This window comes from Pinus tabuliformis, chromosome X (genome assembly GCF_031772625.1).
Source record: "Pinus tabuliformis cultivar Carrire ecotype Pingquan chromosome X, CPIR1, whole genome shotgun sequence".
Taxonomy (NCBI): domain Eukaryota; kingdom Viridiplantae; phylum Streptophyta; class Pinopsida; order Pinales; family Pinaceae; genus Pinus; species Pinus tabuliformis.
In genome coordinates this window covers 1,542,758,148-1,542,785,779 of record NC_142308.1, presented here as the reverse complement: position 1 = coordinate 1,542,785,779, position 27,632 = coordinate 1,542,758,148, and the positions used below count along the sequence as shown (strand labels likewise).

The 27,632-nt window shown below is 41.6% G+C and overlaps 1 long non-coding RNA gene across 7 annotated transcripts in view; it reads left to right on the top strand.

Moving 5' to 3' along the window:
• The window catches only part of LOC149145933 (uncharacterized), a 50,369-nt gene extending 23,861 nt beyond the window's left edge, over window positions 1–26,508 (top strand). For all 7 annotated transcript variants that reach the window (XR_016265277.1, XR_016265280.1, XR_016265281.1 and 4 more), the window contains exons 2-4: window positions 23,958–24,053; window positions 25,330–25,485; window positions 25,983–26,508. This is a non-coding gene — a long non-coding RNA (uncharacterized LOC149145933). The remainder of the gene's footprint in view (window positions 1–23,957; window positions 24,054–25,329; window positions 25,486–25,982) is intronic.
• The last annotated feature ends 1,124 nt before the right edge of the window (window positions 26,509–27,632 follow it).

Below are 27,632 nucleotides of genomic sequence, written 5' to 3'. Positions count from 1 at the left end.
AAACACAGAGATGCAGCGAAAATAATGCTTCATTTCATTCATGGAAAATACTGAAATATGCTTACAACCCGAAATGGAAATAAACCAGCTAGGGCGATGGTAGCTTATCTCTGAGAAGAGATGTGCGGCTACATGCCTCTGAACTGTTCCGAACTGTATTACAATGAGGCTCGAAGGCCTATTTATTGTTGAGAAACAATGGAAAACCCTTCACATACCGAAACCTAACCCTAGAAGATGAAACGCCAAATTGTGGGCCCCGTTTGGGTAAATTGGTACATCAATTTCCCGGGGTCGTAACTTTGGCATACGATCTCCGTTTGACGCGTACGATAGCTCGTTAGAAAGATCTATCCGAGTACTACCACTTTGGGAGGAGGCAACAATAAGGCTCGGTCGCCCCAGAATTCCAAAAAAACGTCGTTTAGGGCCTCAAAACGGCTCCGGAAGTTCAGGACCCGAAAAACTGCTAAAAATAGTAAACTGTGCTACAATTAAGGAAACTGAAAATGCTGAGAAAGACAATGGTGGGGGTCCAGGTGGACTTGGCAGGTGGCCACCAATATCCACCTGGATCATTCCTCCCCCCTTAGGAAGCAATGGTCCCCATTGCGTTGAGTTCCTCCATCTGCTGAACTTGTCCTGCAATCTCTGATGTGTCCAGTGATGGTGGGAAGCATGGCTGACGATGGTCCACATTGAACATTTGGTGCCAGTGAAGGAATGGAGGAATGATGTGCTCCAAAGCATTGTTCCCCATAGCCTTGGTACTGTTGTAAAGACCATGTCCGAGTGATCTGAGCTTCTGATGGGTTCTGGTAAGACGTTCTTTCTGTCGATGCAACCAGACTTTGTTGCCCACCTGAAACTTGTGTGGTACCCATGTGGGTGAGGAGAAGTTGTTCCTGTGTTTTGTCATGACCGTATCCTTTTGCTGCTGCTGTTGCGTGGAGGAACCCTTTGTAGGGGTCATGGATGTATCAACGATCTTCCCCTTACTTTGGGAGTGAACCAGACAGATGAATTTCCTGGTCTGTGATATGAGCTTGCTGCCTTTCTTGGTAGTAATCAAAGATGTGGCGGTAGGTGGGGCTACCTCCGGTATCCTGTATAATGAATTATTCAAAGAAATAATGACAGCACGAGGCCTGGACTCATACACAGCATGTCGCCTCCACAAGTATGGTTGGCCTAATAATACATCACAAACATCCAGAGGTGTAACATCACATAATACCTCGTCGGTGAAGGGCTTGATGCTGTAGGGAAGGCGGCACTGCTGGCGAACTTTCAGATCTCGTCCTTCGTGAAGCCACCCGATACTGTACGGCTGCGGGTGCGGTGTAGTCGGTAGGCCCAACCGCTTCACGACCTCTGCTGAAACCAGGTTCTTTTGGCTACCACTGTCGACAATGAATCGCAGCGGTGAACCCTTCACCCACATCTGTGAGTGGAAAAGACGCTCCCCTTCCTCTGGATTTTCGGGCTCATCTTTCTGGATCTTGGCAGTGGCAACAATGGCGCTGGGATCTGCATCAATGATCTGCTTCCCTTTGCCATTCCCCTTGTCGAGTTCTGGCTCAGGGTCGGAACATGCATCTGATTCGGAAGCCTTCAACTCCGCCACGAGCGACTGCTTGGTCCGACACTCACTTGTGTTATGAGTGGGACTCTTGTGGAACTCACACCACTTTCCTGTGTCCTTCTTCGGCTTCGTGGTGTTGTTCTTTTCTTGCGACTTCGGCGGGTTGTCTTGGGCTGCCCCGCCTTGGCTTTGTCCTTTGGGCTTCGGATTTGCAGATCCAAAGTCTCGCTTCTTCTGTTTGAACTTTTGCTCGATTTTGACAGCGTATCGGTATGCTGTGCCGAGTGAGGAAATGTTCAAGAACACCATCTCTTCTTGGATGTATCTGTGTAGGCAGCCGCGGTATTTGAGTACCAGATGCAGCTCAGAATCTTTGATACCCAACTGTGTGCGAAGGGTATGAAAAATGTTTGTGAACTCCGGCACATCTTGGTCTCGTCCCTGCCGCAGTGTGGTCCATTTGATGTATTTGTCCTCATAGCTTCCGACAGGGTAGTACTGCTCCTTGATGGCATCCCGGAAGTCATTCCAAGTGGGTGCGGCTGAAAATAGTGAGCCTGTACTTTCATCCTTCTGCTCGCAGTAGGTTTCCCACCAGTCCTTGACGTGGGGGGCTGCTTTGAGAAGAGCGAAAACAATCTTTTCCCGACTTGAAAATTCATGAACAGAAAAATACCCATCTAGCAGATTTAACCATTTATCTACGGCATCTGCATCTATCTGACCCTCGAATATGGGGATTTCAAAATTTACTTGTACCTTAAAGGGTGTGGCGTTTCCAGAGTAGCTGCTGGAAGCCGATGCGTCGCTTCTGGGTAGCCACTGAAGGATCTGTGCAAAGCTATCCATCATCGCGTTCCTTTGCCGCTCGAGCGCTTCTTCGAGCAAGGTTTTGATAGGATCTCCTGCCCCCTCGTCTTTCTTCTCATCCGCCATGTGAGGCCGTCGGGATTTTCGAGGCTGGTCTTGCAAAGGTTCGACCAGTTCAAGCCCTAACTCCTTATATCCCGACCTCGTTGGGGACATGCAAAGAAAAACAGAGAAAAAGCAGACCGCTCTGATACCACTGATCCGGATTTAAACAGGAACGCAATAGATTACAGAGATAACCATAAATACAGAGATACAATAACCATAAACACAGAGATGCAGCGAAAATAATGCTTCATTTCCTTCATGGAAAATACTGAAATATGCTTACAACCCGAAATGGAAATAAACCAGCTAGGGCGATGGTAGCTTATCTCTGAGAAGAGATGTGCGGCTACATGCCTCTGAACTGTTCCGAACTCTATTACAATGAGGCTCGAAGGCCTATTTATTGTTGAGAAACAATGGAAAACCCTTCACATACCGAAACCTAACCCTAGAAGATGAAACGCCAAATTGTGGGCCCCGTTTGGGTAAATTGGTACATCAATTTCCCGGGGTCGTAACTTTGGCATACGATCTCCGTTTGACGCGTACAATAGCTCGTTAGAAAGATCTATCCGAGTACTACCACTTTGGGAGGAGGCAACAATAGGGCTCGGTCGCCCCAGAATTCCAAAAAAACGTCGTTTAGGGCCTCAAAACGGCTCCGGAAGTTTAGGACCCGAAAAACTGCTAAAAATAGTAACTGTGCTACAATTAAGGAAACTGAAAATGCTGAGAAAGACAATGGTGGGGGTCCAGGTGGACTTGGCAGGTGGCCACCAATATCCACCTAGATCATTCCTCCCCCCTTAGGAAGCAATGGTCCCCATTGCGTTGAGTTCCTCCATCTGCTGAACTTGTCCTGCAATCTCTGATGTGTCCAGTGATGGTGGGAAGCATGGCTGACGATGGTCCACATTGAACATTTGGTGCCAGTGAAGGAATGGAGGAATGATGTGCTCCAAAGCATTGTTCCCCATAGCCTTGGTACTGTTGTAAAGACCATGTCCGAGTGATCTGAGCTTCTGATGGGTTCTGGTAAGACGTTCTTTCTGTCGATGCAACCAGACTTTGTTGCCCACCTGAAACTTGTGTGGTACCCATGTGGGTGAGGAGAAGTTGTTCCTGTGTTTTGTCATGACCGTATCCTTTTGCTGCTGCTGTTGCGTGGAGGAACCCTTTGTAGGGGTCATGGATGTATCAACGATCTTCCCCTTACTTTGGGAGTGAACCAGACAGATGAATTTCCTGGTCTGTGATATGAGCTTGCTGCCTTTCTTGGTAGTAATCAAAGATGTGGCGGTAGGTGGGGCTACCTCCGGTATCCTGTATAATGAATTATTCAAAGAAATAATGACAGCACGAGGCCTGGACTCATACACAGCATGTCGCCTCCACAAGTATGGTTGGCCTAATAATACATCACAAACATCCAGAGGTGTAACATCACATAATACCTCGTCGGTGAAGGGCTTGATGCTGTAGGGAAGGCGGCACTGCTGGCGAACTTTCAGATCTCGTCCTTCGTGAAGCCACCCGATACTGTACGGCTGCGGGTGCGGTGTAGTCGGTAGGCCCAACCGCTTCACAACCTCTGCTGAAACCAGGTTCTTTTGGCTACCACTGTCGACAATGAATCGCAGCGGTGAACCCTTCACCCACATCTGTGAGTGGAAAAGACGCTCCCCTTCCTCTGGATTTTCGGGCTCATCTTTCTGGATCTTGGCAGTGGCAACAATGGCGCTGGGATCTGCATCAATGATCTGCTTCCCTTTGCCATTCCCCTTGTCGAGTTCTGGCTCAGGGTCGGAACATGCATCTGATTCGGAAGCCTTCAACTCCGCCACGAGCGACTGCTTGGTCCGACACTCACTTGTGTTATGAGTGGGACTCTTGTGGAACTCACACCACTTTCCTGTGTCCTTCTTCGGCTTCGTGGTGTTGTTCTTTTCTTGCGACTTCGGCGGGTTGTCTTGGGCTGCCCCGCCTTGGCTTTGTCCTTTGGGCTTCGGATTTGCAGATCCAAAGTTTCGCTTCTTCTGTTTGAACTTCTGCTCGATTTTGACAGCGTATCGGTATGCTGTGCCGAGTGAGGAAATGTTCAAGAACACCATCTCTTCTTGGATGTATCTGTGTAGGCAGCCGCGGTATTTGAGTACCAGATGCAGCTCAGAATCTTTGATACCCAACTGTGTGCGAAGGGTATGAAAAATGTTTGTGAACTCCGGCACATCTTGGTCTCGTCCCTGCCGCAGTGTGGTCCATTTGATGTATTTGTCCTCATAGCTTCCGACAGGGTAGTACTGCTCCTTGATGGCATCCCGGAAGTCATTCCAAGTGGGTGCGGCTGAAAATAGTGAGCCTGTACTTTCATCCTTCTGCTCGCAGTAGGTTTCCCACCAGTCCTTGACGTGGGGGGCTGCTTTGAGAAGAGCGAAAACAATCTTTTCCCGACTTGAAAATTCATGAACAGAAAAATACCCATCTAGCAGATTTAACCATTTATCTACGGCATCTGCATCTATCTGACCCTCGAATATGGGGATTTCAAAATTTACTTGTACCTTAAAGGGTGTGGCGTTTCCAGAGTAGCTGCTGGAAGCCGATGCGTCGCTTCTGGGTAGCCACTGAAGGATCTGTGCAAAGCTATCCATCATCGCGTTCCTTTGCCGCTCGAGCGCTTCTTCGAGCAAGGTTTTGATAGGATCTCCTGCCCCCTCGTCTTTCTTCTCATCCGCCATGTGAGGCCGTCGGGATTTTCGAGGCTGGTCTTGCAAAGGTTCGACCAGTTCAAGCCCTAACTCCTTATATCCCGACCTCGTTGGGGACATGCAAAGAAAAACAGAGAAAAAGCAGACCGCTCTGATACCACTGATCCGGATTTAAACAGGAACGCAATAGATTACAGAGATAACCATAAATACAGAGATACAATAACCATAAACACAGAGATGCAGCGAAAATAATGCTTCATTTCCTTCATGGAAAATACTGAAATATGCTTACAACCCGAAATGGAAATAAACCAGCTAGGGCGATGGTAGCTTATCTCTGAGAAGAGATGTGCGGCTACATGCCTCTGAACTGTTCCGAACTCTATTACAATGAGGCTCGAAGGCCTATTTATTGTTGAGAAACAATGGAAAACCCTTCACATACCGAAACCTAACCCTAGAAGATGAAACGCCAAATTGTGGGCCCCGTTTGGGTAAATTGGTACATCAATTTCCCGGGGTCGTAACTTTGGCATACGATCTTCGTTTGACGCGTACGATAGCTCGTTAGAAAGATCTATCCGAGTACTACCACTTTGGGAGGAGGCAACAATAGGGCTCGGTCGCCCCAGAATTCCAAAAAAACGTCGTTTAGGGCCTCAAAACGGCTCCGGAAGTTCAGGACCCGAAAAACTGCTAAAAATAGTAACTGTGCTACAATTAAGGAAACTGAAAATGCTGAGAAAGACAATGGTGGGGGTCCAGGTGGACTTGGCAGGTGGCCACCAATATCCACCTGGATCACTAAGTCCACAGCTTTCCATCCCCAAACTGATGGCCAGACAGAGGTCATCAACAAGATGATCGTACACATTCTGTGCATGTACAACTCAAAGCATCCACGCACATGGGATGAGAGCCTCTCCTATGTTCAACACAGCTATAACCGGGCTCTCCACAGCTCGACTGACCACAACCCTTTTCAAGTGGGCTTGGGATTCCAGCCACTATGTCCCATTGATGTGGTCATGCCATTTGCAACTACTCAGGCAGATTCGACTCATGTCCAGTTCGAAACCGATAAGGCAAACAACTTCATTGAGCACATCCAACATATCCGCCAGTAGGTCCACGACATTCTGGAGAAATCAAATGCCAAGTACAAGCAGCGACATGATCAACATCGGGTGCCACACAAGTTTTAGGTGGGCGACAAAGTCTGGTTGCATTTGCAAAATGAATGCCTTACTGGAGCCTATCAGAAACTCAAACCACTCCGATATGGTCCTCACACCATTACCAAGGCTGTGGGAGACAATGTATTTGAGCTCAGCATTTCCCCATTCCTTGGCCTGCACCCAGTGTTCAATGTGGACCGCCTTCGACCATTGCTAGACACATCAGACATTGCAGAACAGATCACACCTATAGAGTTAAATCCAGATTGCATGGAATAAGCCACAACTGATCGGATCATGGACACATAGATAAAGAACACCCGACAACAAAGGATCGAACTATATCGAGTTGTCAAAGCAGGCCAACTCCTTCACCAAGGCAAGTGGCTCACCAGGGACCAAGTTCAGCAGAAGTTTCCTCATCTCATGAAGGAATTCAACGCAATGGGGACCATTGCTTCCTAAGGCGGGAGGAATGATCCAGGTGGATATTGGTGGCCACCCGCCTATTCCACTTGGACCCCCACCATTGTTTCTTTTAGTTTTTCAGTTTCCTTATTTGTAGCACACTTTACTATTTTTGGCAGTTTTTCGGGGCGTGAATTTCCAGAGCCGTTTTGAGGCCCTAAACGATGTTTTTTGGGAAAACCGAAAGCAACATGGGTCGTAGGCCAATGTGTGTCAAGCGGAGATCGTACGCCAAATTTACGAACCCGGGAAGTTGATGTACCAATTTACCCAAACTGGTCCCATAGTTTGGCGCTTCATCTCCTAGGGTTAGGTTTCTGGATGTTTAGGGTTTTCCATTGTTTCTCAATAATAAATAGGCCTTGGAGCCTCATTGTAACACAGTTCAGAGGCATATAGCTGCCACATCTCTTCTCAGAGATAAGCTACCATTGCCTGAGCTAGTCTTATTTCCATTCTGTTTGTAAGCATATTTCAGTATTTGATATTAATGAAATGAAATGTTATTTCTACTGCATCTTTGTATTTATGGTTATATCTGTAATTTGTTGCGTTCCTGTTTAAATCCGGATCATTCTTTGCCTTAGTCAACAATGTGGTTCTAAGCTTCTCTGACCTAGGAGGCACATACCCTGATGGAGCCCCTTTAGTTAGAGCTCGGCACATCTCAATAAATAAAGGTGAGCGTGCAACATTAAAGGATATTAAGTTCTGATAGAAAAAGAATGCAATGGTGAGATCAAACTCTTCTCGTTTTTCTTGCTGAAAAATCTTGCCCATTGGACCAAGTGCCACTACCTTTCTTTTTGCTGCTTGTCCCCCACCAAAACTTTCAAATGGAAATTTGTTGCTGCTTTTCCTCAAGAATGGAAGGGGATCATCATTCTTGTTTTTTTCAAATGATGCAGCCACCTTTGCCATACCAACATTGTCCTCTTTTTCCATTTATTTCCTCTTAGCTAAAGACACTTGTGTACATGCTCCAATTCCACAACTTGGTAAAGCCAACAAATGAGCTTTCACATGGTAATAAGTCCTCATGAAATGATTGTTGCAATAGTTTCATTTTCAAGCAACATTGTCTCCTCGCTTCAACTTGTTGCCTGACTCTTGCTCTCTTGTGACATACTTCCACAAGGGATATTTGTTTTTTTGAGTTTGCTGTCTTTCCAAATTAATTGTTCCCTGAACATTTGAAACTGCTATTGCAGCCCCACTTCCAATAGAGGGAACACTTGCAGGCCTTGATGAAATTGGAACAGGAAGAGCATCTCTAACGGGGACATTCTTTCCCTTCCTTTGCCCCTTCCCTGCTGCCCAATGTTGCACGAAGCGGGGACGCGGAAGCGTCATTTCCCAAAAATCTAGGAAGCGAAGCATCTGCTATATATATATATATATATATATATATATATATATATATATATTTTTATATTTTTTTGCATTTATACTCAAAACAAACATCCCAAATACCAAATTAGTTGTAGAAGACATGAAAACATGCATATTTTTGCATAAATCAAGATAGATATAGCATCCATTGTACATTAATGATTAATTATTCAAGCATCAACCATTTAGATGCATCAACCATCTAGAATCTAGATTGTCTAGCCTTTGCCTCTACCTCGATTGTCTAGGGATATTAGTCAACATTGCCCAATTTTGATCAAGCTACCTAATTCAAGACTTAAAATATGGTAGAAAAAGCTTAACATGCTTGATCGATGATTTTGACTTGATTGAAAGGTAATTTTTTGCTAAGGGCGTGACAAAGGAGTTCAAAAATTAACACCACCAACACTAGGGTACATATAGGGCTTGGTGCTCTTGATTAAATGCTAATCGCATACCTTCATACTTGATATAATCTAATGAAATGCCACAATCCCATTGATCCTGAATTCCTGAAAACTATTAAGTCTGCTGAATTTTGAATAGGATATGAAATTCTATTTTCTCCATATGAAGTCCAATGAGGCTGGAACCACTCTCAAACATCCTGAGTCATTTCACGGTAATATTAAAAATTTAAGTAAAAGGATGAAAATGAAAAATAAAGAAGAATGTCACTATACCATGAGGGAGCATCTGCTATATTTATATATTTTTTGCTTTCATTCCTCACCCTAACCCAAGGTGGACCCACGGGAATCGTACGGGAAGTGTACGCTTCGCCCTCTGAAGCGCCACGCTTCATACGGCCGAAGCGCCGTACGAAGCGCGCTTCGGAGGAAAGCTTCGGAAATTTCCAGGAAGCATCCAAAACATGCAGAAGCGCGCTCCCGGGGACGCTTCCTGGACGAATCCGCACGGGACGCGCTTCAGGCCTTGGAACAGGGAGGGGGGCGCTTCCTGCAACATTGTTGCTGCCCTTGATTGAGCCATGAATGTTGTAAAAAAATAAAGAAAAAATGCACGAACTTGTAAAAAAAATGCACATGCAAACCGCTATAATGAAAATGCAAAAAAGCAGAAGCAAAATGCATTTCCCTGTTGCTTGAATCGCCTCCAAAATGCTCCCAAACCCTTTGCTAGTCGCTCCCACACACCCACAGCAAGAGAGACAGAGAATAGTGAGGGAGAAATGACCCAAAAACGCCCTTTATTCGCTGCGCAACACGCAATTCGAGGGGACACGTGTCTCGAAATCGGGACACATTGGGCACGTTTGGAGGACACACCTTGACACGACCAGACACGCGTGGGACACGCTCGGACACGTTCAGAAGACACATGACCCACCGAATCGTGTATGATTCGTTGGGTTTGGGACATGCCGGGGGTTTTCAACGAATCCGGTTTCTTAGTGTATATATATATATATATATTTATTAATTTATTTATTTTTTTTCCCAAAGAAAAATTCATAAAAATCATAATTTTATTCAACTTAGAAACCATGGAACAAAATTACATTTTGCAGATGCTCGAAAGCATTTGATCAAGGAAACCTTTCAATTGATGCTCAAAAAAGAGAAAAGCTACAAATATTACATAAATTTGACATGGCTAAGTGTGATAAAAATCACTTAGCTTCCCCTTTTTTCCTTTCTTTTTCTCCACCTTTCGCCAAACTCCTTGATTGGGAGCAGCCGCTACTATTGCCATTTCTTCTCCTTCCATCTTCATGGGCACTTCTTTGTCTGAGTTGGAACTCTCAGATATATGTGTCCGCTTTGTTCCACCCGCTCCTTGAGTGCTATATATTTCTTCATGCTGCTGTTCTGGTACTTGGATCAATGTCTTTCTCAGCGTTATATGCAGCGTCTTTCTGCTTCTTTTCTCCCTCCTCTGCTTGAGGCCCTTGTTGATTCTTTTCCTCCACTTTTTGATGATTCTCATTTCTTCTTCTTTGTCTTATGAAAGATGTTGATTTGGTACCTGCCATCCCTTTGATTTTTGGTGTCTTTTATTTGCCCTTTTTGTAATTTTTTTTGTTTGCGGGCGTGTATTCTGCAAATGCCTTGTTTGTAGACAAATTCAACACCTAAATGTTGTGTTTTCAAAATCTATTGTTTGAGTCCACTTAAAATCTTTATGAGCCAGATGGATACAATCTGGTAGGCCTTTACCAAGGTCTATCTCGACACATCTTGGCAAAGGTAAAAAAGCCTTTTTCAATTCGAAACCTCCTCAATGTGTTTCCAATGCCTTATAATACTTGGTGGTGCCAGAAAGGGAGAGGGAGATTGTGTAGTCTCATTGCCAGAAAGGGAGGGAAATTTTGTAGTCTCACCCATACTGACATCTTTGTAACCACCATTGTTGTAGCATCAAAATCTAGAAACCATGGAGTTACGAAGAGGCCTACTCTGCCCCAAAACCATGGCCCCTCATTTAAAACAAAATCAAGATCTTTCTGAGCGTCGAATTGTACAACAAAAAACCCCTTGGAGCACAGGTAGATATCACAGTTATTGGTTCAATTGGTGAAGACCCACTGATGTAAGTCTTTTGACTTATGCCATAAACCATTAAATCTACATAAAAGGGCTCTAGCTTAGAGGGTTGTGAAAAGACCACTTACCTCTGGCATATTTACTGTCATGTCTGGTACTTTTTCCATCTGTTCAATAATGTAAGGACTTGGGGTTGGTAGATTTGGGGTCTATCCATCTGGTATGGAAACTTTCCCTTTCACGGCATCCTTGAACGAAGCTAGCCCATTTGGGGATCTAGCAGACGAAGCTGGTCCATTTGGATTATTCATTCCTGGATTTCCTCCCCGTAGCCTCAGATTGATGATAATAGTGGAATTACATTCAATGTCATAATATTTCAACTGATTGATATCTTGTAACGATTTGCCTCCATAAATCAAATTTTGTAGCTTTAGCGGTATACCCAAGTAATATTAGACATTCTTTTTTAGATCTTTCACTACATCCAAGGCTCTAACCCTTATGAGAAATGATTTCCCACTTAGGGTTTTTATGAAGATTTGAAAAGAATCCTCCAGATCCAAATTTGTATTTCTTACAAAAAACCTCTAAGCATAAAGAAAAGTGGCCAGATTTGGGACCAAATCCTTTGTTCATGCCCATAATGCAATTGCAATCTGTTACAATTATATCCTAGATCTACTAGACTGTGAGGAAAGTGGTACCATATTTGCGTATACCACAGAACCCCTGCATCTTGGTCCAAGCAAAAAAAATGAAAGAGAATGCGGCTTAAACTTCCACAATTTCCCCACGCTTGCTAATTCCTCAAAACGATTTGTGACAGGTCTTGGGCAAGGATAAAGTATAGGTGGTAGAAATGTAGATATTTTTGACAATGAAGATAAAAACAATGGCTAAACCCCAATGGTAAACTTAATCAAAGATATTGATCCGGTTAGATCCCCATCCCAATTTTCTCTAAATAGTTGTAACCTTGCACTATCCCGCAAAGTGGCCAACAACCTTCAAGACATTGTATGCCGAGGGCATCTGAAGCGAACAGAAGCTCGTCAACGACGACATATTCAGATTCGTAGGTTGAAGAAAAAACACTAACGCGTTCTAGCACTCTCCCCAGACCGTCGAATTATGTGAGATATTTTTTTTTTAAACATTTTTTAAGGATCTCCTTCAAATCCAAGGAGGGCCTCTTTGAGTGGTTGGTCTGTCCTTCGGGTTGACAAATGCCCCTGCAACTTTTATGAGGTTGATGGATGACATATTGTGGCCTTTCATCAACTCGTTTGTGGTTGTATATCTGAACGACAACCTCATCTTCAGCAAGAGTTGGGCAGAGAACTTACAACATAGTCAATAGGTCCTTTAGACCTCGCAGCAGCACAAACTATGTGCCAATTTGGAGAAATGCTCCTTTGGCATGAACCAAGTCCAATATCTGGGGCCTGAGCTACATAATTGATGAGCAAGGCGTGCATGTGGTACTAGCTAAGATCCAAGTCATTCGGGATTAGCTAGCCTCAACAACTCTCAGAGAGCTTCGAAGCTTTTTGGGCCTTGCCAATTTCTATCGAAGGTTCGTGTTGGGATTTTCTCATATCACTTGGCCTTTGAGTCACGTTACCAAGGGCGGAGCGAAAGCAAAGGTTTTTTTGGTTCGAGGCACAACATAAGGCATTTGTTGAGTTGAAACATCGCCTTTGCTCTGCGCCAATGCTCACATTGCCAGACTTGCAACAACCATTTAAAATTGAGACAGATGCCTCCGATTATGCTATTGGTGTAGTTCTCACCCAACAGGGGCATTCGGTGGCCTATCATAATGAGACACTCTCTGATACTATTCGGAAATACCCCACCTACGATAAGGAGCCTGTACTCCATCGTATAGGCTTGTCGACAATGGAAACATTACATTATGGGGAAGGAGACAATCATCCACGCAGATTCCCAACCTCTTCAGTTTATACAGACACAGAAGAAGTTGCAGAATGATCGCCATCAGAAATGGTCAACAACATTTTATAAACTGTGGAAATATACATGATCAAATGGTTCACATACCTGCAACAATTCCATTTGAGCATTGAATACAAGAAGGGCAACACCAATCACATTGCAGATTGCCTCAGTTAGCCCCCGGTTATCGCACTGACCACTGTTCTCAACTCTTGTGGGCACGAAACTTCTGGATGGCTACAGTTGTACAAAAATGATCCAGAATTTTCCACCACCTACCAGATGCTGATGAATGGCAAGCAAGTACCAGAATCCCACCTCCAGGATGCATTCCTATGCTACCTGGGGCACCTTTGTGTTCCTTCAAGCGAGCGTGCCAAGATGATTTGGGAGGTGCACTACAATCAGGTCACATGACACTTTGGTTTGGAGAAAACCTTGGCAATACTGCGAAAGTATTTTAATTGGCCAAAACTTCGACAAGATGTTGGAAAATATATCAGATCCTGCACTGCCTGTGCTATCGCCAAGCCAACCATTGAGAAGTAAGGTTTGTACACTCCTTTGCCTACTCCTAGCCAACCTTGGAAATCCATCTCCATGGATTATATGTTTGGCCTGTTACCCACCATTTTGTGCGTGATATCCTTGCGAGAAATTTTTTCTCCATGATGGTCCTCAACCAGCAACCAGCAACCCCTCACAGCGACCAACTAGTTTGATGTGCCATTTCTCTTCCACCTGAGCCAACCATATGGTCCCTCACCCATCTGTCATGATCGTATGTTTGAAGGTGGGCCTCCCAAACCTAAAGGTATGCCTCGTTATTTGGTAATTGAGTATTCTAGTTTATTTATCATGGAAACTTTAGGCATGGATTAATGGGGGGATTCGACAGAAAGGGTGGCCTAGGTCTGTGCTCTTGTCCCCTAGGTCTCTTTTGGGATGTTAAACTTGCACCCTAGTCCCGTGGGATCTCTTTTACTGACCTATTGGTTTTAGGCATGGTACTACATGGGAAACCCTAGTTTTGGTTGTGGTCCCGCTCCTTGATTCACATATATTACTCCCCTTCCGCTCATTACACACCCAATCATATCTCCTCCCACTTGGGTCCACAATCCTCCATTGGGTCCACATAGGGTTAGCCACCCCCTCCCCTTGCCCCACATCTTGGGTCAGGCCTGGAATGATGCCCGGAGGTTGTGCAACTAAAAGAAAAAGAAAAAGCATAATCAGCCACATTCAACAGGAAATTATACCACAAAATGCAAAAGATGGCCGGGACAAAAGCATTTAGCACGTGGGCAAAAGCCATGACATGAGCTCTACCCCATTCCATGGCCATCACATTGGTTCCTACATGACCCTTGATGAGCCTCATTTATCGTTCATGAACCCATGATTGTCCCAACCCCCAGTGGGCGATGAACTGCCCCACCTTATAAGGGGGTATCCATTGTTATACTTTACGCATCATGCCCTCATTACCTAGAACACCGAGCAGTTAACCAAAGAAAATCATAAAAAGGCAAAAGACATATGAAGAAGGGTGGAAAAATCAAGGCCGGGGTAACTCATGCACCACGATTGCTCCCTTCTACACATTATTTACCCAAGTGTGGGCTTCCCTTTTATTAGCTACTCTTGTAACATGGCATGCAATCTAGGTTGACCCCTTTCATTCCCTACTCCATCCCATCACTATGCCACATTCCACCACCATTTGAAAGATGTACCACGGACATACCACCCCCTTTAGAGGTAGAAACCACCTAATAGGATGCCTGGATAACCCTATTTGGAGTTGGGAGACATTAGCACATGCCAAAACCCACTATGGAAGTGCATATCATTATGAAGTGCTCACTTGTTATCCATGGTTAATAAACTCTTTTACTTGATTTCTTTAATGACTTGGTGTGCTAGAAGACACGAGGATGCATTGGATCTTATGCAGAATTGCAAGTGGTTTCCATTTGGGTTTGGTCTCCCTATACGGGGTCTTGACCCCAGAGGGTTACATTGGCACATGTAGGGTGTGTGTAGAGAGCCATGGGCCTCCACAACAACAGACAACACTCCATGGATCTCTACAACCATTCAGAGATTGCTCGTGGTTCACTTATTGGACGAGGAAGATGCCCTTGATCCATCATGCCCGACTGGCCCCAAAGTTGCACCATACACTTGGCAGACGATCCAGGACTTGCACGATGATGTGGCATCACCTACACCATCATCCTAGCCCTTTCAGGTGACCTACAAGCATTTTCGATTTGTTTGGAGACCCATGAGGACACTTGTGTGCCCCCACATGTCATTTGGAGCACCACAGGTTATTACAAGGGGCCAACCCCTTGTCCACTACTTTTGAGAATTCAACTACACATTATGGCACATATGGACTCCATTAGGCCTCCTCCAAGGCCCAACAACATGCACTATTCATTATTTGACCTCTTGAGAGGCTTGTTCTTTTGTTTATGAGCTAGTTTGGTGGGCTTGCCACCAAAAGTTAGTTATTTTGCACATTATTTTATTGTAGGGGCTAATGTAGGCCTAATTAGTTCAATCAAACTCATTAGAAGTGTATAAATACAAGTGATGTGAATTTATTTTAGCATCATCACTTGGTTGGACTTGTATCTCTTGTGAGAACTTCGCTATCCTTCTTGGAGGACGAAATTTTGGAGCATGGAATGAATTTTGATGTTTGGATCATTTTCTCGTCTTGGAGCTTCTTGATTGGCAAAATTTTGATGGTTGGATATACTCTAATACATGTAAGTGCAATTTTAATGCTATTCTTTTTCTATTTTTGTCACATACATTGTTGCTGGGATTTTGCTATACTAGGGCTAATTTGCTGCATCCATTATTGCAAAGTTGTGGGAATTTTGTTTCTACATAGTGATGCTTCATGTATGGGCCATGTATGATGAGTGAATGTTCCTAGGGATGTTTCATTGTTGAAATTGATCTTGATAAGCCATCTATTTTGCAAAACGAAGTATAAAGTCTTTGAAGCTGCTCTCCTTTGCCCTAGTGCTAAGTGAAGTTGCCTTTAAGGCCTCCTTGACTAAGAAAATTCAATCCGAATTCATAATCATTCTTGACTCCAATCTCCCCAAAGGATTAGGCATTGGTCTACCATAGGTGATCACCCTAAAACCTATTTTTCTTCACCTTCTCCTCTTCTTTCTAGGTCTAGCCCCATAGGTCACCTAGGTCATCAAATATATCACAATCTAGCCATCCAAATACTTCGATTTTTGGTCCACAACTGTGATGGTGTTTCCTCAAGAAGGCCTCCAAATTTCATGAGATTCCGACAGTGGGATATTGAGATATCAGAAACCCTAGCTCGAAGACCAATTCTTGCCCTTGGTTTCCCTTAGGCTAGAAACGTCACTGGGATATTTGCATTGCCTTTCATTGAAAATTCATTCCTTGACCCCTTTCCCCTCCCTAATTGGGTCAAGTATATCATTGGTAGCTAAATCCTATCCCCTTGACCTAACCTTAGGTCCACTTGGTCTCGTGTGGTCCCATGCACTATCAAGGTTAATTCTTTAAGGATCACTGAGAATCCAAGCTTTCACAAGAATTTCAAGGCCTAGGAACCTCCATTATAAGATACATACCCTAAACCTAAACCTTGAAATTCCCCTTAAGCCCTTCCTTGAGAGCTTTAAACCTTGCCTCCAAAGCAAGCAAGCCACATATTTGAGCCTCTCTTGTGAATAGGCTTCTAGGATCACCCCTCACCCTATCATTGGTCTATCCATTTAGTGATCCTCATCATAACGGGTCTCCTCCCATCGGTGAAAGTCCATAAAGAGAAGGGAGCCTTAGCCGAGGTGATAGTGGGCTATTGCTCCATTTGTTTCCCTTAGCCTAGTAGTATCCCTTCAAGGATCCCCTTATAGGACCCCTGCTAGTTTGAGCGGTAACAGTAACGACTGTGTATTTGTGGTCGTTGATAGATTTTCTAAGATGGCTATATTGTCGGCTTGCAAGAAGAGCACCACAACAAAAGACACTACCAAAATATTTTTTGAACAAGTATGGGTACATTTTGGGATTCCACAAACCATTATATCATACTGGAATAACAGGTTCTCAAGCGCATTCTGGTCGAGCCTCTAGTTGTTGTTGGACACTAAGCTCACCAAGTCGATTGCATTCCATCCTCAAACTGATGGCTAGACAGAGGCTGTCAACAAGATGATAGTTTACACACTATGTATGTACAACTTCAAACATCCATGAACATGGGATGAGAATCTTCCCTATGTGCAACACAGCGATAACAAAGCTCTACATAGCTCTACTGATCACAACCCCTTTCAAATGGGCATGGGATTTCAACCATTGTGTCCCATTGATGTTGCAATGTCTCTTGTGACTAGACAGACATAATTTACACATGTTCAGTCCGAAGTTGATAAAGCCATCAGGTTTATTGAACACATCCAACACATCTGCCAACAGGTTCATGTTATCCTAGATAAAGCCAATGGCAAGTACAAATAATGTCATAATCAACATCTTAGTGCCACAAAAGTTTCAAGTGGGCGACAAAGTTCGGTTGCTTTTGCAGAAGGAATGCCTTTCTGGAACCCATTGGAAGCTTCGACCATTCCGATATGGGCCTTATACCATCACCAAGGCTGTGGGTGACAATGGTTTCAAGCTCAACATTCCCCCATTCTTTGGCCTGCACCCAGTGTTCAATGTGGACTGCCTTTTGCCATACTTTCCACCATTGCTAGACACATCAGACATTGTTGAGCAACAAACACCAATAGATCTCAACTCAGATTGCATTGAACATGCCACGACTGATCGGATCATGGACACACAAATTAAGAACACTCACCAACAAAGGATCCAACTATATCGGGTTGTCAAAGCGGCCAACTCCTGCACCAAGGCAAGTGGCTCACTAGGGACCAAGTTCAACAGATGTTTCTCCATCTCATGGAGGCACTCAACATAATGTTGACCATTGCTTCCCACTGGGGGAGGACTAATCTAGGTGGATATTGGTGGCCACGTGCTTATTCCACTTGAATCCCCAACACTATTTCCTTTAAGTTTCCTAATTTCTAGCACAGTTACTATTTTTGGCAGTTTTTTGGGTCCTGAACTTCCGGAGCCGTTTTGAGGCCTTAAACGACATTATTTTGGAAAACAGGCAAACTTGTAGCCTATGGTAAGGGTTTGCAATCAAAAGTTGTTGTCCTCGGATAGATATTTCTAATGAGGTATCGTACATGCCAAACGAAGATCATATGCCAAAGTTACGACCCCGAGAAGTTGATGTACCAAGTTACCAACTAACCCTAACGAGGCCCACAAACTTTTGGCGCTTCATCTTCTAGGGTTAGGTTTTTGGATGTTTAGGGTTTTCTATTTTTTCTTGATGATAAAAATGCCCGCGAGCCTCATTGTAGCAAAGTTCAAAAGACATATAATCATCACATATCTTCTTGGAGATAAGCTACCATTGCCCGAGCTAGTTTGTTTCTCTGATGTATGTAAACAATTTTCAACAGTTGCTATTTATTAATTGAAGTTTTGTTTCACTGTATCTGTGTGTTTTGGTTTGAATATGTATTTCATTTTGTTCCTTCATAAATTTGGATCGTTGACTACCATAGAGGAGGCAATCAAACCATCAAAGTCACTAAGTATTGAATAACAACAAAAAAGGAATATGTGTCTCAGACAGATTAGAGTCAAGAGACCCGCTAAAAGAAAACCTTCCAACTTGCTCTTGTTCATCATTTTGAGAGAGTGAAGGAGATAGTTCAATTAATCATAACATGAGAAAACTCCAGGCCTCACTAGGTCGTGTACCATAAAACAAGCCAAGAACCAGAGCAACAGAGCCTCATTGAATTCAAAAGCCTCAAGAGCTAAAGCTAAGGGAGGAAATGGAGCTTGAGAGCCAAGTTGTTGGAGAGTCAAGATAGCTTGGTCACGAAGACAAAAGAATACTCCAAGCCAATTGAAGGAAGTGTATTTTGTTTATCCACCGCATATTACATGCCTATGCTTATGTACATTCAGAAATCAGAACTGTGTTCTTTCTTTCTTATTCAGGGTTATAACAGTTAATTTATTCTGAGCTCTGCCCAGCTAGTTTTCCAAAATAGCAATCAACAAGTTAATTGTGGGGTTCACCTTCAGGCTGGATTCAGTTTATGCCCAGACCATTCCTGACAACAAATGTGACGTAAGATCTTTTTTTAGATGAGGATATTTTATGCCATAATAGGAATTCCAGAACACCTGCCATTGAACTTTTTGGACTCTTCTTATTGGTCACGTGTGGAAAAGGGTAAGGTATAGTGTGAAAAATGGAGGATCTTGTAAAACATAGGTTAAGCAGGTAAGGAGAAAGGTAAAGAATAGTATAAAACAACGAGGATCATGTAAAGCATAGGCACCACCATAAACAGCAAACAAAGATGACAACCCTTATTGGTGGGACAATGAATTATTTACAATTGGGTTTGAGCATTTTGTTCTAGAAGGGGATTCAGAAATGATGATCAAAATCTTATGATCTGCTCACGTAAATGCTGCTTCAATATACATTGTTCATGCTATGAAAGGCAAGTTTAACTGTCATACAAGTTCGTAGGTAAAAACATGTTAACAATATTACAGGTGGCTCCTTGAGGAGAGGGTAGAACAATCACAGTTATGGAGAGAGTAAAACAAGCAATTTAGAATAAAAAGCATGACACAACATTGACAGTGGCAAGTTATGGAGAGATTAGAACAAACAGTTTAGAATAACTCATTGTGTTTCACATTGGAACTGTAAGTTCTAAATGGAGGTCTACTGCGTGAAAGAGAGGAAAAGGTGTCTCTTCAATTATATCTATATAATTTTGACAAGAAAAAACTTTGGAGTAGCCCCTAGTGTTCCATTTATTGAAGAAGACTATAGATATCTGTTTAAATTTTACTAAACTGTTTTAACTGTATTATTTTACACTTCATCATATCAGTCGAGCTTTCCTTCAAAAAGCCCCTGTACAGGACTTGGTGGTATAAATCCACAATATCAAACTTTTAGTACATAGAACTTACTATTCATGTTTTAGGTCGGTCAACACCCATTTCATACAGATCTGATCAGGATTCCAGGAGCGACAGCCTGCTCACAGAGTAAAACAAGCCTTCCCGAAACAGGACCAACTTCAGTCGTCATCCTGTTGAATCTCATCAAAGAGGCGTTGATGATATTTTCCCTTCAGAATAAGCCAAAAGACAGTATAGGGTGGTGTCAAGCTTTTGATATTCTGCATATGCTCTGTGTTATAATACAGGTCATATTCCAACTTAGTGTATAAGGGGGTAATACACGCACTTTTCGGCACATAGAATAACACAGTGCCTTATGAACAGTTTGTTCAGGGATTCTAGTTACACATACTTTGTTGTATAGACCATACACAGCATTTCATAAATTCTCCAAGTGCTCCAAGGACATACAACACGCTATACACAGTATATTGAAATCTTCCACAACATCAATCAAGACCGTCTTTCAAACTTACGCAAGCTATGTATCCAGTCTTAATAGCAGTGGCAGTAATTTGTTTTACAATCAACATAAGGGAATCATATATTTCAAAGAGGTTAGGCACTGGGTCAGGGACAGATCACCTCCCAACCATAGACTAACTGCAATGAAACCTCTTATGCAGCTATCTACCCTGAGCCAGATTCCAGGGCATAAGGGGACTGCTCCAAGGACAAAGCCCAAGCTGCCAATTGATCCAGGAATTCTAGTGACCAAAATCTCCCTCCTGGCTGAGTAAGCTTCTTCACCTCGACTCTGCTTTCCCCAGCGCTGACTCAAGATGGGTACAGGTATAAATCCTCCAGTCCAACAAACACCAGCAGTGTCAGCTCTATATTTTGTTGGGTTTCCCCGTGCTCTCCTGTCTCCTCGTTAAATCCTCTTCTTCCTGCCTGTCTTCTAGTTGGCCGACTTTCTGCCCCTTTTCTGTTGTTTTAGCCTTTTGCCAATCTGGCCCAAAATTTGTTGGCTAATCAAATGTAGCCCATCTGTCCATCCTGTTCCAGATTTTTTTGTTTTAGCTGACTTTTTCATCACTAATTGATTTTTGTGTCTGCCTGCCCAGCCAACCACCATAATGCCACCTGCCCCTTTGCTTGCCTTATGTCAGTCTTCATAGCTGTAGTAAAAGCCCAAAATATCCTCCAAGCAAAATCCTCCTTAGCCCTGGAATCAGTGTCCCTTTTACCTCAGCCCATGTGCTCTATTTTATCTTTCAAAATATTACAACATTTTTAAAGATGAAAGGTGACCGGGGCTATTACTGATATATCGCGATTTGAATTGCCCCAATATCTTACTAGATCAAGAGTATCATTCTAAGTTATCTGATTTTGGATTAGCTAAACTTGGGCCAGTTGGAGATAAGACTCATGTTTCCATTCATGTGCTGGGAACCTATGGATATTTTGCATCAGAGTATGCTATGACTGGTCAGCTATAAAATCTTATGTGTATAGTTTTGGCATTGTTTTGTTAGAATTAATCACAGATAAGAAAGCCATTGACAATTCCAGGTCAGCAGGGGAGCACAATCTTGTTGCTTGGGTATATGTCTTCTTTCTCTCTAATTTCTTTCATGCATTGTATTGTTCCTTGAGATTGTTCCCAACTGTCTAGGAACTATGCCAGGGCATCTGGAAACTGAATTTTGACCTCAGGCTGGCCCTTGGGTCAGAGGGGGTTCCCTCAATTTAAATGAAGCTTGCTGTTCACTATCACTAAACAGCAACTTATTGAGCACAAAGGCCAGATCTGCGAAAAACAGGATGAAGGGGTTTGAGGAGAGTTGGTAGTAGATTGGGGATTAAGGTATGTGAATCTCCTAGATCAGAAGCCTATCCATTGGGCAATGGAGTTAGAATCATACCAAGGCACCAGACAGTGGAGATTCTATTCTACTCTGTGAACTGTGGGACAATGTGTTTTGATAGACCAGTCAACAGGCTACTTTCCAACCAAAATAGACATTTATGTATATTTAAAGGGATAAGTTGCAGAATGAGAAATATAAACTGAAAGATCTAAACATTAAACTAATGCTAAAATCTCTAAATGAGGAAAACGTACTTGAAAAATATTCCAGTAATCATACACTTCAATAGACAGAAATTATATGAAATACTTACCAAGCAATCCGACCAAGAAGAGGTACAACAGAAATAGATTGAATCTGGCATAAATCTCTTTAGTTATTGAGATGCTGCAATAGACCTAAGGGAAAATTGATACTCAACTTTAGCCTCTCAAAGAGTAATCCATATAACCTCGAGCTATCATAGAGATGCAAAGACTATGAATTATAGGAAATAGATTAACATAACAAAGTACATAGTGCAAATGGCTGGAAATACAATCTATTATGACTGGTCCTAAAATATTGCCCACAAGAAAAAATAATAATACAATTCTGCCTCTCTAAAATCCAACTCCCCTCTCTTTATGAAGTCTTCAACTGATGCCTATATGCCTTCAAATGCTAAGCTGATGCGCAAATCCTTAAACCATTAACTATTTGTTTGCTAAAAATAAAATTGAAGATATGGTTGTTGAAGGAATCAATATCTATGATTATGAGTTGTGTAGTATCACTCTGAAAATAGAAATCTGATTTCTGCATCAATTCTCCTATGCTTTCATGATGCCGTCATTCTCATGAGCCACTTTTCTTCATAGAACACTTGTTTATTTGCAGAACACACACACACACACATATATAATTGGCATTGCTGCTAGCAACAGGTTCTCATCCTATGGTTGAAACTTGAAAGTGCCACAAATTTCTAGTGGGAAAATCCTTCAGCTGTGTGTTCACTGTTTGAGTCTCCTTTCCAAATTTTAATCATATTGATTTGTCCTTGTTTTCACCATACAGTTCTATAACTTTGGAAGAATGCCCATAAGTTGCTTGCACAACTGGGAGAAAAATTGAGTTTGTCTTGCCTACGCAACATAATAAACCCTTGCTTACTTTTAATATTGTAAAGAGATCAACCAGTCAACGCCGTGGAATTCGGATCTAATAGATGGCGACCAGTGCACAACTCGCTCATTTTGGCTCCTCTTAACAGATACTTCTGTATTTTCTAATTTTCCAGTGAAAACCTTTGGAAACTTTATCATGAAGATAAGAGCCATGGGCACTGAACTGTTGTTTTTTTTGTTTTTCCGCTTGCGAATAATCCCACATGAAGTATGAGATGATACAAACCTCATTTTATATACATGACACTGTGAGTACTTTGTTGATGCTTCATGCAAAATGCTATCCAACGTGGGCTGTTATATGAGTGATTTGGAATGTGACTTGGTACATTGCTGATGTTTGACTTCTCATAAAATCCATGTTTAATTTTTGCTATCCAATGTGGGCTGTTATATGAGTGATTTGTAATGTGACTTGGTACATTGCTGATGTTTGACTTCTCATAAAATCCATATTGAATTTTTACCAAATGCACCATTCACCAATTAATTTGAAAACCAGCCAGGTACTACTGCTTAAACATATACCTTTATCCACTTTAACCCAGTCCTTTATTGGGCCAGACATGCCCAACCGAATTTGGATTCCCACTTACCACTAGACCACAACCCAAAGAATTTTTTCATTTTTAGAGGGGGCAACTTTCCAAGAAAGTTATTTGAAATTCAGCTATCCATTCTTCTATTTCAATTCACACTGCATATTAAGTATTTCATCAGGGAAAGGATCTGGTGCGTTGTCTCAGTTATATTGATATGTTCTTGAATGTGTATAGCCCATTACTCATTGACATTTCTAATCATATTTAGTAAATATATTATACCCTATGCTTACAGGCCCTACATTTGTATATATTGATTTGGACTATTAATTAGGGGCACTTGAAATCTATAATGCCAAAGCAAATATTTGTACAAACTAGGGCTATGTTCACTCATTAGTGCTTATTCTGTCGACTTCTTGTTGTTGAGTTTTATAATTGTTTGGGTGTTAAATAACAAGCACTCACTTGCATTGGATTTTATTTGAGAAAGATTCCTCTCTTTGTTGCATAGTGAGTAATGAGAATGTGTTGACTCAATTTTAACATCATCCACAAGAAGAATACAACTTTTTATTGATTTGTTGTGTTTGTCCAGGTTCACCCCTCTTCTATTGAACGTTGCTGCACAAGAGCTCATTTGGGCTTCAACAAAATTATCTGCCCTTACTGTGTCAACACAGAATGTTTCTAGGTATTTCACAAGAAACTGGTGTTGTGAACTTTTTGAACAATCTCATTGTTAACAATTATGTCCTTGCGTTTTTTTTTACAAAGGAAACAATCGTAATTTTCATTAAATAAGAAGAAAATTACATTCCGCAGATGCAAATTGTACATTAAAAAAAACTTTGAGGAGAAACTAGTAGTTTCTGCCCCGAGTAGCAAAAAAATCCTGGTGTTTCAGGATATATCACATATTAAACCATAAGATGACAGTGCAATGACATAAATACTGTCCATATGAGCTGAAAAAAAAAAGAGCTCCCAAACAAAAATGAGCTCTGATCTCAAAATCTGTAAACATAGAGTGCCAGTGATTGTGATAAGCTAAACAGAAAAACAGAAACCATGCTGATCAAAACTGCTGTGTATCTGGAGGGCAGCATTCCATGAAAGGCATGAGACGATGTACTGTTGTCACGGAACCTATCTTTTCAGTAGCTTGCCAAGTGCCCATGTCCAGAAGCGCTCCCTGATTTATAAGGAGTCCGCATCTGCATTTCCCTCTCTGTAAATATGACATGCAATAATGTGATCAAAAACTGCTTGAGCATTAAAACAGAATGTCAACACTCTTTGTCAACACAGAATGTTTCTGGGTATTTCACAGGAAACTGGTTTGTGAACTTTTTGAACAATCCCTTTTTTACATTTATGGCCTTGCGTTAAATAAGGATATTTGATTCTTAAACCTCAGTTCTGCTTTAGGTTTTCTGTAGGATTCTAGGCTCTTGGCAGTCACCCTTTCATGTCATAAATTGCATTTTTCAAGCTTTTAACCATATGTAATAAATTAATATTTTAAATTTCCCAAGCATGTTTTAAGTTTTGATAAATTTGATGTCTTCACTGCTGTTATGTTCTCTTCGCTACTTGTGCCTCTGGTTAACTCCTGGAATGACAACATTTGTTTTGTCCTCTGTTAAGTCTCTGAATGATAACATCTGTATTTAATTTTTCGCTCTATCGCTCTACTTTTTCTGTATCTTATTCCGTATTTCTGAAATTTCCTTGAAAATGTAGATGCTTTATTGAATGACTTGCTTTCAAAAAGTTGTTTATGTAGTATGTACCATCATACTGAAATTCTTTGGATATGGCCTGTGTCAAAACAATTGATAAAAAAAATAAGTGACAAGGAAATAATAATGTCTTTCCCTTCTCTAGCTATATACTTTGTGTGAGAATATTATTTATGGCCTTGAAGTTGAAATTGCTTTGATCATGTTGGTTCTCTGTTTCTGCAGATGAGCATGGTTTTCGAAGATCGAGGACAAAAAGGAATATGAAATCTGCAGTTATATTTACAAAAAAGCCACTCAGCATCTAGGAAGGAATGAATGAAGTTAAACAGCACCAATACCTTAGATGTATAAACACAATGCCATTTTTCAGCAGTTTTGGTATGTTGTTGCTGTCAACCATATGTAATAAATTAATATTTTAAATTTCCCAAGCATGTTTTGAGTTTTGATAAATTTGATGTCTTCACTGCTGTTATGTTGTTCTCTTCGCTACTTGTGCCTCTGGTTTACTCCTGGTATGACAACATTTGTTTTGTCCTTTGTTAAATCTCTGAATGATAACATCTGTATTTAATTTTTCGCTCTATCACTCTACTTTTTCTGTATCTTATTCCGTATTTCTGAAATTTCCTTGAAAATGTAGATGCTTCATTGAATTTGAGCATGACTTGCTTTCAAAAAGTTGTTTATGTAGTATGTACCATCAGACTGAAATTCTTTGGATATCGCCTGTGTCAAAACAATTGATAAAAAAAAAAAGTGATAAGGAAATAATAATGTCTTTCCCTTCTCTAGCTATATACTTTGTGTAAGAATATTATTTATGGACTTGAGGTTGAAATTGCTTTGATCATGTTGGCACTCTGTTTCTGCAGATGAGCATGGTTTTCGAAGATCGAGGACAAAAAAGAATATGAAATCTGCAGTTATATTTACTAAAAAGCCACTCAGCATCTAGAAAGGAATGAATGAAGTTAGACAGCACCAATACCTTACATGTATAAACACAATGTCATTTTTCAGCAGTTTTGGTATGTTGTTGCTGTCATTTCAGCAAAGGGTTGTGTAATATTGGAGGAATATGTGTGATAATCCTCCATAAGTTCGACTATAATATTGTTTACAATTAACTAATAGCTGTTGACTGGAAATCATAAGAGACTAGGGGAATACATGAAGGTTCTCTGTTTATTTGGATCTTACAAAAGCATTGCTATGACCCATGATTCTAGATTTTGAAGAGTATGAATGAAATACTCGCTCAACTATGGAAATATGACTTTAAAATGACAGCGATGAGCATTTACTATGAGTATGGTCACCTTAAATAGGCTTTACCAATATCAATTTGGTCACATTACTGCATGGGTACTGCTATCAATATAAATATCTGACACTGCATTTTCCGAGCATTGTGGGCTACATGCTGATCCTAGCTTCTTGTTTTTTCCTGCTCTTCTCCTACTACTATTTGCTTTGTTAATATTGAACTGTTTGATTTTCCTTTGTCCAAGTTTCATGGATAAAAGTTAAAAATATGATTGCTATGGTTGGTCTTTTTGGTTGCTAAACTGTTGTTGAATATCTTTATTTTGTCCTTTTTATCTGAATGTTTTAATGAGGTTGGATAGAATCATGAATTTTTTTAATGGATGAGGATCTGCGTGGTCATTACATTGTCACTGCTTATATTTTGTTTTAGTAGGTTGAAATAAAATTACATTTCAATCGACATTTGTTACAATTATTGGTTGGGTTGTAATCTTAGTTTCAAAGGTTAGCGGACCTTCCCTTTGATCGAATTATCCCAGTGGATGTGATGAAGATAACGGATTACCGTTCACCTTTTTATTAGCTTGTAGATACATAGACGAGAACTGTATTTTAGTTACATAGTGAAGTGAGAAGAGAAAATTGCTCATATGTTAATGCATTCACGACTTTTTGGTTCTATATTATTTTGGGGTGCCTTGGGAACGTTATTGACAGGATTTGGAGTGGGAGTCGTCTCCTTCACTGTATGTGGGTCCTCGTCTTCAAGGATAAAGACTAGTATTTTGCTGTTGGCTTTTTCCTTGAAGCGATCTATGAAGTTTGTTTTTGAATTGAGTCATGATTTTGGAGTTTTCTTAACCCTGGTTCTGCCAGGATCTGATTTATACCAGTGAGGAAAGTGCCCTCTTCAGAGACTAACTCAGCATGAGAAAGGCATTGATCTTCACATTCATTTGACAGATGTGGATGTTGATTTCACCGGACTATAATATGCAGGTCGGTGCTTTTTATGAGCTATCTTATAGATGGAAAAGGTCTGGGAACTTCACTTGCAACACATACAATGGGGCAAGTGTCTTTGACTATATGATGTGTTCACAAAGCTTAATAGAAAAGATAGATGAAGTTAGTTTCGGAGAGCATATTTGGGACTTAAAATCAGACCATAACCCAATTTTTATAAGGTTATCATGGTTAGAAGAAAGACAACATAAGAGGAAAACCCAATGCTCTCGACAGTCACTATCAAG